Raw genomic sequence first — 16,739 nt, 5'->3', positions numbered from 1 at the left:
TTCAATGACCTCAAGAACTTTGACATAAGTCCACGGAGTTGTGGGGAGAAAAGCTTGAATGGAAGGTGAAGACGTGAAAATTGTGTCTGTAGTCAACTCTTTCAAGAAATTTTGTTGGACAGGAGGCCCAGAAATGGTATGATTGTGAGAGGGGAATGTGAGGTCAAGGGGTTTGCTCTGTCATTGCTGTTGTTTTTACTCCTTTTTACTTTGGAAATTTAACCTACAAACAACCAGAGAATAATATAAAGTACCCTCATGTACTCATCACCCAGCTTCAATAATGATCAAACGTTTTTGTTTGTTTCAACTATTGCCCCATTAAAATTGTTTTATTAAGGTAAATTTACAAAAGTAAAATTCACTGTTTTGGGTGTGCAGTTCTGAGTGTGTATAAGTGTATACAGCCATATATGAACCACTAAAATCAAGACATAGAACAGTTCAATCACCCCCAAATGGTGCTTCCTGCCCCTTTGTAGTCATCTTCTCCTTTCACTCACAGCTCCTGAGTCCTCATCTAGCTCTTCTAGACTCTAGACCTCCATATCTGACTCCCTGCTGGATAGCTCTGCTTGTATGTCTCATAGAAATGTCAGATTCACTATGTTTAAAAATAAATTATTGGAAATGAAAAGACAAGCCACAGACTGGTATAAAAAATATTTGCAAAGCATAGCTTCAACAAAAAACATATATCCAACAAAGACCTTATTATTGAGCTACTGTGATTCAATAATAAGACAAACAGCTCAATTTTTTAAATGAGCAAAAGATTTAAACAGATACTTTAACAAATAGATATACAGATGGCAAATAAACACATGAAAAGATGCTCGACATTATTAGTCATTATGTAAATGCAAATCAAACCACAATAAGATAGCACCGCATACCCACTAGAATGGCTAAAATTCAAAAGCTTGACCATATCATGTGTTGGCAAGGATGTAGAGCAATTGAAGCTCTCCCATATACTGCTGGTGGGAATGTAAAATGATATCATCACTTTGGAAAATGGTTTGTCAGTTTCTTTAAAAGTTAAACATATACCTAACCATATAATTTAGCTATCCCACTCGTAGATACTCACCCATGCTATGAATGAAAGCATGCCCAAGAGAAAGAAAAACATCATCTGTACACACAAAGACTTGTACACTCATGTTCCTAGCAGCTTTATCTGTAATAGCCTAAATTAAAAACAACCCAAATGTCCATTGACAGGTGAATGAATAAAAAATTTTGGTATATCTATACAATGGAATATTACTCAGCAATAAAAGGAAGTGAACTATTGATACACACAACATGGATAGATTCAAAATAATTATGCTGAATGGGAGAAGCCAAACAAAAAGGAGTAACTCATATAGTAGTCAATTCATGTCAAATTCTAGAAAATCCAAACTAATATACAGTGACAGAAAGCAGATGAGTGGTTCCCTGGGATGATAGCACACAGATGGAGGGTTGGATTATAAAGGAACACCAGGAAGCTTTTGAAGATGATGGAAATGTTTATTATGTTGACCATGGTAATGGTTTCATGGGGTACAAACATATTAAAACCCATTAGATTTTACATTTTAAATGTGAGCTATTCATTATACGTCAATTAGGTGTCACAAAACTATAAATAAAACTTAAATTTATTTATCCTTCCCTTAAAACTTGCTCATCCTTTGCTATTCCTTCTGTGAATGGCTGTACCCTCTGCTCAACCACCCAAGTCAGAACCTTAAAGTCCTCCAACTCCTCTCTTTGACACTCACCCTCCCATTCAGTACTTACGTCCTATTCACCTCAGCTATTTTCATACAGAGTTGTAAAAAAACTCTGCTCACCCTAAAGCATGTTTCAGAGAAACTCTCAGAATCCAGAATATATGGGTTTTAAGACGATAAAACCATAGATAGAAAGGTTAACAGTGAAGAGTACGCTTTTCTCTTAGCAGCCCTATCCCCTACACTTGAAAACTTTTCCTGAGTAAAAGCTTGAGATGATGATCCAATAAGCCTGAGTTTCCTGTGACTCTTTAGAGATAGAAACGTGTCCTGTGTGCTGCCAGGTCACTAGGAGCAATAAGGGACTTGAGATTTTGAGAAGCCAAGTTCATACACAGAAGGCAGTGCTCTTAGTGGAAAACTGTACTAAAGTTGCTTTCATCCTAGTGTTCACATTGTTTGGATCACCATTTGGAAAAAGCAACCCTTAATATTAATAGGTCTTGGATGGGAATACATGCTTAATTGGGAGGAAACAAAGTAAGTAAGTTGCTCAAAAAGAAGTGGAAATAATAGACATGGGAAACCCAGGGAATATATAAAATAAACATACATAGGAGAACTTGAAAAGGAAAAACAAATGAATGAGAGAAAATAGACCAAACCACTAAAACCAACCCAATGTGACAAGGAAGAAATGCAGTAAAGTACTAAAAGATACATATATACAAATGATGTGATGCATAGTTTTTATTGCTTTCCTCTATATGCAGTTTTCCTGCCAAAATATTAAACACATGCAATCATGATTTACATGCTGTGTACAAAACCAAACAAAATATACACAGCCTTCAAATAAATGTCCATTGTATTTTACTTATAATCAGTGATGTCCCATGATAGAGGCATCTGGAATATCACATCTAAATACCTTTTTATTCAACCTGAGAAAGCATAAATTTAAAAAGACGAAAATATAGAAAAAATTAAAAACATAAATACTTTTTGAAAGCATGACACGACAAATATTCTTTGATATATGTAATCCCAGTACTTCAGGAGGCTGAGGCGGGTGGATCACCTGAGGTCAGGAGTTTGAGACCAGCCTGACCAACATGGAGAAACCCCATCTCTACTGAAAAATACAAAATTAGCCGGACATGGTGGCACATGCCTGTAATCCCAGCTACTCGGGAGGCTGAGGCAGGAGAATCATTTGAACCAGGGAGGCGGAAGTTGCGGTGAGCTGAGATAGCACCGTTGCACCCCAGCCTGGGCAACAAGAGTGAAACTCTGTCTCAAAAAAAAAAAAAAAAAAAGAATAGATGTCAGCATATTACTTATATAAGCCTATGACTTAAAATTTGTATTTTATTTCTGGGACATTTTCAAGTACTGTCCTTAATATACCTACATGATGGTAGGGAAATACAAGCTGTTTGAGAATCAATTATAAGAAATTGGAGGGAGTGGGTTATATGGAGTGCTGCCTATTTTTAGCTCCTCAACCCTAAAACTACATAACTGATATTTAAAAATGAAGATCAAATACAGTTCTCTTGGATGCCTGCCCTCAGCTCCTGCCTCACATGTGATCATTTTGGCCACAGCTCTGCTCTCAGTGTGTCTTTGCATGACAGTTTTTTTCTTCCTGTTTTTAAGCATTACTGACTTCCACTGTCTCTCTGGACCCCTCTAGGCATATTGTGGTCCAGCCTTTAGCTCATAGGCCCTTTAATTATGCCATGTGCAGGAAGCAGGTTGGAAAGGATGGCAACTGTAGACATATCTGCCAACAGATGAGTGAAAATGTGTCTTCACTTGCCTTATGTGCTGGGAATATCTCTGACAGAAAAGAAAAAATATATATCTACATGTATATGACCTCTGTCTTCCTGTCAGGGTAGCGAAATCCATTGTGATCTGTTGTGTAGGTGTCAGCTCCACCATTTTCTAGTGCCTGGAGGCAGATTTAAGTTGAATACTCAAATGCAACCCAAAATCATCTCTCTGAAATCCATGTGAAATGCAGCTATTTTTCCCTTGCTCCATTTATCAAGATTATCTAGAAATTTTTCAACTACCTCTATTTATATATTCATTTTCTGTATTTTATCACTTTGAAGTTTCCCCTAATCACCAGGGAATGGCTCAACATATTACTGCCGCTTGAATGTCACTTCTAGCAAGATGATGCTGTCACATTAATGATCCTGTGACCTTTAGGAATAAGAAATATATAAACACCAAATGTTTCCATTAGAAACAGTGGTTCCTTCCACCGTAAAGAAAAATATAACGTTCACATATTGAGTACAGAGTAATGGAAATCCCATTCCAAGCTTAGAGAAAAACTTCCCTGCATTTATGGCTATAATACCTGAAGTTACCATCTGTTGAATTTTTCCATAAAATCCTCCCTGACTGCAGTGGACTAACCAGCATGCTTTCTGAAAATAAACTGGTATAATTTCCAGTAAATGTGGTAGATGGAACTGACAAGTTCAGGCGACTTTCCCACTAAAAACACCTAAAATTGTGGGAATAAAATAAAGCAAAATGATTTACTTACTATATAGTTGAGCTCAAACTAAAGAAAGGAAATTTTCCAGGAACTGGGAAAGAAGCCGGCACCAAAATATAAAATGGCAAGAATAGAAGTGTTGGGGACCACACAGCCAACAGACCCAGGCGTGGGCCTTCGGGGCTTGAGGTTAATATTTTAATGTCTTTAGAGGAACAGAAGAATTGAGGCTTCAGCTATTCAGAGGCGAGGCATGGCAACAGCATTATTTTTCACCATCTGTGAAATAGGACCCTGGCCAGCTCCTCCCGCAAGCCCAAGGGAGCATCTCCTGGGCACTAGGCGAAGAGAATCACCTATGAATAGTCAGCAACCTAAGCTTGAGCCTTTGTCTGTGGTATCCGAATTTGTGATACCAGCAGCACGATATAGGATTTAAAAAAACTGGTCCGGAACAGACAAGAAATCTAGAGTATCTGCAGAGGAAGACGAAAAGGAAACATAGCTCAAATGAGACTTCCACAGAAACCTTGATCACAGCTGAGTTCGCAGTAAAGTATTACACTTACGGAAGGAAATAAAGTGCCATGAGGAAGAGTGGGGCATGCAGACCCAGAAACTAAGGTAACAGAACAATCAGAAAAGGTCTATACAGTAAATATGATTATAATACTTAAACAGATTTTAAGGGTAATATGGAAAGCAATCAGCTAAGACTTTCTCCCGCAATGAACTAGGATGGGATGAATATGGGTGGTCACAGATACACTAGCTGGTACAATGTCCCAGGCATTGGGAGAGATGAGGGAAGTGATCATTATAAGGACTGTGGAATTTAGTGGCTGTTGCTAAGTACCACTGATTGAAGGATGAGAGAAAATGACAGACTCAGATTTATTAACCACTGAAAGCAAAGTGTGAGAATTAGGGGGTGGGGGGCTTCTTAACAGGCTTTAAAGAGACTAATCTCCTGCAGCCAGAGGGCAGAGGACCACCAAAAGATGAGCACAAGGCTTAATCAGATGAATGGCAGAACTTTAGAGAAGACTGAATTCTCAGCCTAGGCCAGTCTCCTATGCCAAAGTCAGGGTCCCCATGGGGAATGAGAGGGATCCTGAGAACTGGGATGAGATATCTGGGTAGATTCAAATGAGAGCCTTAGATATCCAGTTTCTTCTGAAACTTCTGGAACTTAAAAAAAAAAAGTCCCTCCTTACTACTTTCCTGAAAACTATTTAGAGGCATCAAATGAAGAAGGAGCTTGACCTCCGGGATCTGCTGTTTCCATGGCCACCAGCTTCATACTTAGGATCAAATCTCAGCATAACCAAAATGGGGAGGAGGGCCTGCTAAGGGAGGAGAGAGATGATGTCAAGGTTGCTGCAGGACCTGGCTAACAAGAAAAGCAGGAATGGGGGTGATTTGGCAAGAGTGAGGAGGACATGCAAGGAGAGGATTCTCGGGGTACCAGATCAAGGTGAGTGAAACCTAAATTTAAATAAGGGAGAGTTTACTGATATGGGGGCACTCTGCCATAACCTTTAACAAAATTTAACATCCTCCCAAGGGCCGTAGGTGACAGTTCTAACACTCTGCTTAGATTCCTCTTAAAATCTTAGAAAAAGTGATAGCTCACATTCAGTAAAGTCGAGATGTGATTACTGTAGTGGCAAACTGTGGAGAAAGGGATCAAAAGGCTCAGATAAGAAGACATGCTAGAATGGATTTAATCGTACTAGCTGACCACTATGGGGTCAGTCCTGCCTGGAGGACAGTCTATTTTCCAAGATGAGAAAGACTGCACTGGTGAGGGAACGCCAACATCATTGCAAAGCTCAAGATGTATGTTCTTTGTAAATGAGATTGGAAAACAGAAGATGCCAATTCATATCTCAGCTCCCTGAAAGCAGTGGAAGCAATGGTATCCCAGAGGAGCAAAGGCCAGATGGCAACATCTAACCATCAAACATAACATGGGCGTCACTTCAATAACAGGCAGCAAGGATGCAATGGCAGCATAGATCTACAGGGATCTATAAAGCTAGCTCAAGGAACGTGGTGTTCTTAGGGCAACACAGATGGGCAACTAACAAAGGCATATTTAAAAGAGATCAAGAATACGGGAAGCCAAGGAAGAAGGATCACTTGAGCCCAGGAGTTTGAGACCAGCCTGGGAAACATGGTAAAACCCCATCTCTACCAAAAATACAAAAAAAAAAAAAAAATTTGCCCGGGCATGGTGGCATGCCTGTAGTCCCAGCTACCTGAGAGACTGAGGCATGAGAATCACTTGAACCCAGGAGGCAGAGGTTGCAGTTAGCCAAGATCGTGCCACTGCACTCTAGCCTGGGCGACAGAGCAAGAAGAAGGACTCCATCTCAAAAAAAAAAGAGAGAGAGAGAGAGAGATATCAAGAATAGAGGAGCAGAAGCCTGGGGTCCGCCAGCCCAGTGGAGAAACACAATCTCCTGCTCAGTGCCCAGGCCAGAACCAGTTTTCTAACCAGAACCCACTGACTAAAGGAGAGAATGGGTCTCCGTGAGGTTGGGCTCTGTACCACCATGGCAATAATACACTGTATTGATTCTCCCAGTCTTTCCCAAGACATCCTATGGCCACTTGCTCAGATAAACATATATTAGGGGAAGGGGACTGCTCGAAGTACCACCGTGGCCCTCCCATTGGAGTAGTGGTAAATGGGGTGGTTAGATAGTCAATGGAGTTCTCACCAAGTGCCATCTCACAGCAGGTTTTACTCATGCACAGACCCATCTCATGGTCGTTTCCTTGGTTCCTAAATGCGTATTTGGAGTTGGCAGAAAGCTCACATTTTTTTTTTTTGACCTATAAAATAAGAACTTGAGGTAGGAAAAGCTAAGTAGATGGCCCTGAAACTCTCCTCTGACAAAGACAGAAAATCTAAACAATATCAGCCCTGGAGGGGGTGGCAGGGATTATTGTCATCCTTAAAGACTTGGGAGACTCAAGAGTGTTGGTCTTTGTTATATATCCCCTTTTAATTCAATAGATTCTCTCCCATATAAATTGAATGGATGAAGACACTTGATGGTTAACTGCTATAACTTAACCAAGTAGGAGCCCCAGTTGCAGCTTCTGTACCAGATGTGGTGTCTTTGCTAGAGCAGATGAACACAGCTTCAGGACGTGGTATGAGGTCACTGGTCTGGCATGAAGGAGGATCAGAGGCAGTTTGCATTCACATGGGACAGACAACAGTATAGTTTTATAGTTTTGTCCAGGGCTATGTTAATTTTCCTGCTCTCTGTCATAACAGAGTCTGAAGGTACTGTTAGGTGACATGAAAGGCTGCTAGCTTTAATAACAAGACAGAGCTCTGTAGCCGGCCCAGGCTTCAGCACGTGCAGCCTTGCCACTTGGGCCACATGACCGAAAAGATCTCTCAGCACTTAGAGGTATCTGTGGTGGAGAAAGACAATCTGTGGAGCCTCTGGCAAGTGCTAACAGAAGACATTTAGGGTTCTGGTGCAAGACCCTGCAGTCTACAGCAGAGAACCATAGACCATTTGAAAAGCAGTTCCTGACATGCTTCTAGGCCCTGGTGGAAGCTAGACAATGCCAGACTCAACAAGGCCTAAACTGCATGGGTCTTGAACAAGCTATTGCAAAATGAAAATGGTATATTTGGGATCAGGCTCAAGAGAATCCAGAGGGCACAAGAGCTTGGTTCGTGGGTGGAGTGGCTTTGTAAGTTGTTACAAGCTGAAAATGGAATGTTTCCATACAACAGCCCAACTCAAGGTATCTCAGGAAGAGTGGTGAGGGGAAATCTCTCTGATGAATAGATTCAGATAATGCACATCAGCATCCATTTTATGTGGAAAGAGAAGTGACCCAAGATAAAGCTATATGAGGACTCATGAGCAGTGGCAGATGGCTGAAGGAAAATTACAAAGCATATAATTTTCATGTTTACTCTTGATTCAGAAGAACGGTGTATGCTGGCTTCTTTATAATGTTTATATTATTAGAGAAGAGAAAAGCCCATTTCTCGGTGTCCCTAATAAGAAAAGAACAAGTTACAGTTGCATTCCATCTTTGCCAATTATTCTAGTTTATAAAAAGGGAGTTAGGACACCTTCCCTAACTAGGAAACAGTTTCAAGGTTATGTCCACAGAATGACAGCCTTTGAGTCCACCTTTCTCAAGATGGGGCAGAACGGAGGACTGGCCCTTAACTATGCAGACTTTTGAAACACAAGGAGGAACTTCAGCAGCAGAAGCTGAAAAAACAGCATAGTTAACAGTTATTTTGATCTAATATTATCTTAGTTGGAAAACAAAAAAGACTTGCTTGAAAAATCTTTAAGTTAATTTTTGTACCCTGTTTTAATTTATATCTTACTGTTATATAAAAGAACCAACTAGTGAATTCAGGTCTGCCATCAAGAAGAACATTATCCTTGCTCTTGTCAAGTGTTCCTAAGATAGCCATGTAACCAGCAAAGCATCACTGCCCAGAGTGCTTGAAGAGCTCCTACAAATAAATAGGATAAAGTAAACCCCAAAGAGAATCCAAGCAAACAATTCACAGAAGATGAAAACCTGAATAGCTAAAAAACACTTAAAGAGATGCTCACCTTCAATACTAATCACAGAAGTGCAAACTAAAACAGTGGCAAAATGTTCATCATACATTATTAAGTATTGGCAAGGTTGTGAGGGAATTAGAATTCTCATTCAGTCCTGATAGAACGGTAACCTTTTCGGAGAGCAATTTAGTAGCGCCCAGAAAGTTGAAGTTTGTACACCATACACAGATTAGAAATACTAAGATACAAGTGTACAAGAAGAAATGCACAATAATATTTTAGTCATATTGTCATAGAAAAATAGTGAAGCAACCTAAATATTCATCAACTGGGGATTGAAACATAATTGTGATACATTCCTAGATGGAAACTATGCAGTGATTTACATGTGAATGAGCTAGTTCTACACGCATCAAAATAGGATAAGTCTTGGAAACACAATATTGAATAAAAACAGCAAAATACTATTTATTTAAACATTTTTACTACTGCAGACAGCACTACAGGCAATATTGTTTGTGGATCCATACATATACCATAAAATTCAAAAGCATGAAAAAGAAATGAGAACCAACTTCAAGAGAATAGTTAGCTCTTGGGTGGAACAAAGAGAAGATTCCAATTCTATCTGTAACTTTTTCATATCTTTAAAAACATCCTACAGGGCGTGATGGCATGCACCTGCAGTCCCAGTTACTCGGGAGGCTGAGGAAGGAGCATCACTCGAGCCCAGGAGTTGGAGGTTACAGTGAGTTATGATTACACCACTGCATTCCAGCCTGGGAGACAGAGGAAGATCCTGTCTAAAATAAAAATTAAAATTAAAAAAAATCTGAAGTAAATATGGCAGAATGCTAACATTTGTTAAATATTGACAGTGGGTAGTTTTATGTTTGAAATATTTTGTCATTTTAAAAAAATAATCAATTCATTAAATTAAAACATATGATGCAATAAAGCAGAGGGAACACCAGGCCTGCAGCAGGGCGGCTATTCATTGTGGGCTAGGGCAGATGGGTGGAAGGACTCAGGAGAGCCAGTGGGGTCCCCAGCTCGGTGTGGGTTGAGAGCTGTGGCTGTGGAAATGAGAATGGCACAGGGAGCAGGTGAACTGTAGGGAAAGTCACCTGGCCTGGGTTGGATAGGGCTAGAGTGGAGGAGGAAGGGCTTGGGCTGTCCAGGTCCAGCCAAATCAGGGCAGGTAGAGGGGAGGGCATGTGGGCTGAGGGTCAAAATTGCCCAGCATTAGATGTTGGGGCACCCATGGGGCTGCCTCCCTTCTCCCTTCTCCCCCCAGCCCCTGTGTTGCTCTCCTGCCTCCTCTTTTTCCAGCCCCCTTCCCTACACAGAAATCATCTTTCCCTTTCTGCAGCTATCCATCATGGGCACCCCTATTTTGTCTATATTATAGTATTGGTGTCAACATTCATTTATTTATCCTCCTGCCTCAGCCTCCTGAGTAGCTGAGGCTACAGGTGTACATCACCACACTTAGCTAATTTTTTATTTAACTTAAGTTAAATTAAGTTTTAAAATTTTTTGGCTTCCAATTCCCCCAGCCTATTCAGCAGCTGTTGAAGAGAAAAAAGGGCTTCCCTTTTAATACTTCCCTTCTAAGACTTTATTTCAGGTCTTTTCTAGTGGGCTCAGTACTTTACAGAAATGATTTCATTTAATTCTCATTTTTAAAACAGTAAAGAAAAAGAAATAACCTGATGAGAGAGTTTAGCCCCGTCCTACGGGTTATCTCCATCTCATAGATGTGAAACTGAGGTTCAAAAAGGTGAAGTCACTGAAATAGGGTCCACAAAATGGCCCAGCGGAAACTTAAATTCAGCCAGCTTCTAGAGCTCAACCGTGGGGCTGATGGAGCCATGGGGCTAGAAGGGAAGAGTTGTCCCTGACCAGAAGTCTGAAAGGGGCTCTGGAGCGTACTATTTAACTCAGTGTTATAAGTTTTATGAGTCCTGTTTTCCTGTAAATTTAGGACTTTGTGACTTTTCAGTATAAGTGCTTAGATGATTCGATTTTCTACACAAAACTGAATTTTATTAGGAAGGTGTCACATCATTCTCAAATATGAAAAACTGTATTGTGGAAGAAACATCAAACATCTAATAAACCCATTTCAGTCTCTCTCTCTCTCTCTCTCTCCCACACACACACACACACACACACACTTGCTCACAGGCACCCACACTTCCGGATCTACTAACCTAGATCAGCAGGCTAAAGGGCTTCTCAGAGACTCTCCTCAGCATTAAGGATGCTAATTGCTACTCTAGCAGTTACTGGAAGATCAAAGGCCCGCCCACAGAGCAGAGCTGCGTTTCATCTTCCACAGACCAAACACTAATACTGCCCATCCCCCGCCAGCCTCTCCCCTCTCAAGCTGGCGGGTTGGACCAATTCCCTTTCCTCTTCCTCACATGCTCTCCCCCGCCCCTAAAATAGCTCTGTGCCAGAAACAAGCACTCACAAATGCTTGCGGAATGAATGGAGATAGGTAACTTCACTATCGTTATGTTTCCCTTCTAACTACCACGGCTTGTCGAAGGATGTGCTTGTTTGTTTCTGGTAGCCATTCAGAAACCCATCACAGGGAATCCTCCCCAGTCCCTCTCCCAGGAGCGGGAACAGGAATTCTACAGCCTCATCATCCTTCCCTCTGGCACCAAAGGCCGTGGGCACACACCACGAATCCCCGTCCCGCACTCTGGGTCCCAGCCCTCATGGGCTGCGTGGTCACTGGGCTTTCACTCAGGAGCGTTCGAGTTTTGCTGGAAAGCAGCTCTGTGGAAAAGGCTTCCCCTTTCCTAGGGCAAGGCATCGCCCTGCTGGGGTTGGCACAATAACAGGTGGAGAGGGGGTTCCATGCATGGCAAACAGGAGTCAGCACAACCAAAGAGACCCGGTCACTCTGATGGTGTCAACCATCTGGCTCTGAGATGGGATAAATGAGGTGACCCTCCATACTCCAGGGACTTCAGCAAAGCTGTTCCTAGTTCCATGGAGGGGAATGAGACTAATGGCAGGACAAGGAGCCCCTCAGTGTGGAGTGAAGAGATGGGAAGCCTCAGACAAGAGGCTTCCTGAGGAGCCTGGGTCAAGGGCATTGTGATGGGGCATTCTTTGTGGAGCAGGTGTATCAGTGCCCCTCCCTCGCAGATGGATGCCCATGCACTGCAATGGGTAGCTGGAGTCTTCAGTTAAGAAGCTGCCCAGCACAGAACTGGGTCCCCCTTCATGCTGTGGTCTGCTTCCTCCCTGACCTGTGGACAAGGAGCCTCTTTCCACTGCCAGCCCAGACATTCAGGCACAGCTCTTATAGCTCTAGTCACTAATGAAGAGCAGAGGCCTGGCCCCACATTTACACTTGGCTCCTTGTCCCGGGCTCCTGGAGTGAGCTCAGTTCTGTTCTCAGCTCAGCTCCTGCTGCCAGCTCAGAATCTCTGTGTCCTGAGGGGCCACAGGTTTCCCAGGCGCTCCCCATCATACTGAGCTTCCTCACTCCGTTCCTAGCCTGCAGAGATTTCCACGTCCTCCTTCTTTTCTTCTTTCCTTTCTTCCTTTCCTTCTTCCCCCAATCCCATCTTCCTTTTTTCCTTTCCTTTCCTTTCCTTTCCTTTCCTTTCCTTTCCTTTCCTTTCCTTTCCTTTCCTTTCTTTTCCTTTCCTTTCCTTTCTTTTCCTTCTTTCTTTCTCCTTTTTTAAGCATGGTTTTCCTCCAAAGAAGTGTTTCTAAAACCCATCCCTACCCTTCCACATCTAGCTCAGTTCCTTTGGTTCAAGGTTTTTCTCCCTGGGCCCATTATCAGTTTCCTAACAATTTGCCATTTCCCACCTCTGCTCTCTCAAATCTGTTAGGGAACCACTGCCAAGTGCAGTCTTTTCCAAAAGTGTTTCTGTTCATCGCATGTCCCTACTCAAATGCCCTTGATGACCCCCATTAAAGACATTACTATTTAAGCTGTGTTGAGTATCCCCAAGTGGAGGTATGTAAGTGAAATATCAATCCAGAGTTCTAATTTGTGCAATTTTTCTCTCTGGGCAAATGCACTTGGCCCATCAGGGTCCAAGTTGCAGAAAAGTCCTAGGAGACTGAGTACAAGATAAGAGATAAATGAACAGGTGTTGGCTTTTGGCGACCAAGACTGAGAACCCTTAACCCCAGTAACCATTCCTAGGTAAGGTGCTGGGGGGAAAGAATGTATTCCCAGGGGTTAGAGATTCAGGATGCACAAGTTTCTTCTAGGAACAAAGGTTATTGGATACAGTGCAGAGTCATCTAAATTGTCTTCCATCTAAAATCCTTCAAACCTACCATCCCTTTTAGTGCCAGCTTTCTGGGCTAAAAACTGAACGGATGAGCAGGGTGTGGTGGCACATGCTTGTAATCCAGCCACTTGGGAGGCTGAGGTGGGAGGATCACTTGAGCCCAGAAGTTTGAGTCCAACCTGGGCAACATAGTGAGTGAGACCCTGTCTCTAAAATATATATATATATATATATATATATATTTTTTTTTTTTTTTTTTTTTTTAAGTAAAGGGATAAGAAAGTCAAGTGAAAGATGAGAAACATCCAAGCTGCTCTCATAGAGGTGATTGTCAGACCCCGGGTGTTCCTCTGCTACAGTTAGCAAGAAGACAGAGTAGTCCAACTCTCAGCAGCCGGAAGGTGCCTCAGCACCGCAAGCCAGGCCCCTGAGTCAGAGGAAAGACCAAGGCTGAAAGGAGACAGAAGAATGCGTTTGCTGTAGAGTTCACCTGTGAAGCACGCCAGGGAGCCCTTATATGGAAAGGCAAGATTATAGGGAGGCACTTTTCTAGGTGTCAGTTTCATTCTAATGACAGCTATCCCTCATTTACATATTCAGGCCGATAACCTAAGGGAAGGTAAATTACAGCTGACTGGTTTGTAAATTGAACAGAGAAAGTCCCTTCTCCTTAGCCAGCACTCACATTTGGCCCCTAGCCATCAGACCAAGCATGAACTGTTCACCTCTTGGTGAACACACCCCAAATATCTCTGCCATTGCACTTTTGCTCATGCTATAGTCAGCTGGGTGCCCTCCCTTCCTCCACTTCTCTGGCCTTCGTTTTAAAAATATCACCCGTACTGCAGGACCCAAGTGAAATGCTACTTCGCACATGAAGCTTTCCGTGATTGTTTCAGTCCTAAATGATTTTCCTCTCCTGGGTTCACATGGCCCTTTCAACTTGCATTTTGTTCATTTTGTTTTCCACCACATCCTACTTTGTGATGGGGCTATTTGTGCGGGTCTGAGGGCACCAGTAACTTCCGGGTGGCTAAATCCCTGTCCTTATCTTTCTTGGTCTCTTAACAGTATTTCTTTTTTTTCTTTTATTTTCTTTTCTTTTTTTTTTTTTTTTTTGAGATGGAGCCTCACTTTGTCACCCAGGCTGGAGTGCAGTGGCGTGATCTTAGCTCACTGCAACCTTTGCCACCCAGATTCAAGTGATTCTCCTGCCTCAGCCTCCCGAGTAGCAGGGATTACAGGCGCCTGTCACCACGGCTAATTTTTATATTTTTAGTAGAGATGGGGTTTCACCATCTTGGCCAGGCTGGCCTTGAACTCCTGACCTCATGATCCACCGCCTCAGCCTCCCAAAGTGCTGGGATTATAGGCGTGAGCCACCGCACCCAGCCTTAACGGTATTTCGTACTCTTAAATATACTTTCCCTCTTAGAATTCTTACACTTTGGCATCTGTATAGACATCTGGGATCTTGCCCGCCTGGCTTCTTCTCAGTTTCTTCAGGTAACAGCACCCTGATTTTCTTTTGAGGAACTATTCCTTTCCCAACTTTCGGTCCATGTGAAGGGTGGGTAGAGCCGATGTCAACCTCTAGCTCAGAGACGGGCATCTAGCCTAAGCTAGGCTAACAATAGTCACACCTGGTGTGGTTGCTGGAACCAACGGAAGAAGGACATTTCTTTACTTTGGGCAGGATGTAAACCTGAAGCCTCTGCTGGTGACCCAATCAGGCCACCACATGGGAAGATCCACCTGGCAAAGAACACCATCCAGAAGGAGACAGAATTGAGAGATGGGGGGAGAGGTCGTTTCCCAAGGAGCTGGATGTTTGAGCACTTGAACCCAGGCATATCTGACCAGTCCTGATTTCAGGCTATAAGAGCCAATAAATTATTCTTTTTTGCTTACATCAATTGAAGATGGATTTCAGTAATAATGCATTTGAAAGATTCCTAGTTCAGCCTCTAGTATACTGCACTCTCCTGCCTTTCCACCTACCTGGCTGTTCCTCCTCAATCTCCTCTGCAGACAAATCCCCTCTACTCAGACTTTAAAGGTCATAATCCATCAAAGACTGGTCCTAGTCTCCCTTCTTTTCCTGCTGTTTATATCTCCCTTGGCAATTCCAACCACCCATGATTTCAATCACCATCTCAAAATTCACAGCTAATTTAACCCAGGTCTCTCTAAATATGTACATGCATCTGCCTACTCAGCATGTCTACTTGAATGGCTCCCCAAACAGCTCTCCTCTGTTCCTAGCATAGCAAAAAACCTGGAGTCATCTAACCTATTCTCCAAACTTTAGCCATTAATATAAATTAGATCATGTCTTTTCTGCCTATATCCTTCCAAAAGTTTCCCAGTGGTAGTAGCAGCACAGACCCCAAGGCCCTGCTCAATGTAGTTCCTGCCCACTTCACCTCTCAGGGCTCTTCTCCTTGCTCCCTGAGCTCAGTCACTCTGGCCTCTTATTACTTCTTGGAAGGTTGTGTGCTCTCTTCCACCTCAGGGCCTTTGCACTCATTCTTCCCTTTGCCTGAAACTCCTTCCCCCATCTTCACCTAGTTCACCGCGTATCATCCTCAGATCTCAGCTAAAAGACCCAAGAAGCCTTGCCTTACTCTTCTAGACTAGATCAGGCCACCATTACATACTCTCATAACATCCAGTAACTCCATCATACTCACTGTTCGGTTGATTCTTTGATTAATAGATTTGTCTCTCAGGAGACTTTGCTTCAGGAAACAAAGACCATGTCTGTTTTTCTCATTTATGTTTTCTTAGCACTTAGGCCTGCTGTATAATGGGCACTGAGCATCAGTGAATAGTTGTAGAATAAAGTGATGAATACTTAATGTCTCCTGCTAAGTGAATAAGTACTTCCAAACATGTGGAAGCAGGTGGGCGTGCAGGCAGGGTGGCCTCCAAGCGGTGGGACTGCCATGAAAAAGGCCAGAGAATGGCAAAGGGAACTTCCAAGGGAAATAGCACCCCCATGGGCAGACAGTGGCCTGGGAGAGCAGCAGCACAGTGGGACCATGCCTGAATTAAGGTCACACTGATAAGGGGAAGTAGGATGAGACATGATCACAGGATGGTGTGTTTGTAGATAGATATTCACTTGGCTGAGATGTTGAGAATGGAGTGGAAAGTCCCAGGTAATGTCTTCTGATACAGATGAATTTTGAGGATAAGCATTTATAATCTAATCGAAGATCTTGTAATGTGTGTGTGATGTGTATCATATATCAAATTAAAATAAGATGCAAGGCCGGGCATGGGGGCTTATGCCTGTAATCCCAGCAATTTGGGAGCTGAGGCAGGCAGATCATTGAGGCCAGGAGTTTGATACCAGCCTGGCCAACATGGTGAAACCCCGTCTCTACTAAAACTACAAAAATTAGCCAGAGGTGGTGGCAGGCACCTATAATCCTAGCTACTTGGGAGGCTGAGGCAGGAGAATCGCTTGAACTCAGGAGGCAGAGGTTGCAGTGAGCCGAGATGGCACCACTACACTTCAGCCTGAGTGACGGAGCGAGACTCCATCTCAAAAAAATAAAATAAAATAAAATAAAATAAGATGCAGTGTTCATGGGCTTGTTGTGGATAATTCTGTCAAATAACCTTCAGATGT

The sequence above is a fragment of the Symphalangus syndactylus genome, chromosome 2 (assembly GCF_028878055.3).
Source record: "Symphalangus syndactylus isolate Jambi chromosome 2, NHGRI_mSymSyn1-v2.1_pri, whole genome shotgun sequence".
Classification (NCBI taxonomy): domain Eukaryota; kingdom Metazoa; phylum Chordata; class Mammalia; order Primates; family Hylobatidae; genus Symphalangus; species Symphalangus syndactylus.
This window is presented reverse-complemented; position numbering follows the sequence as displayed.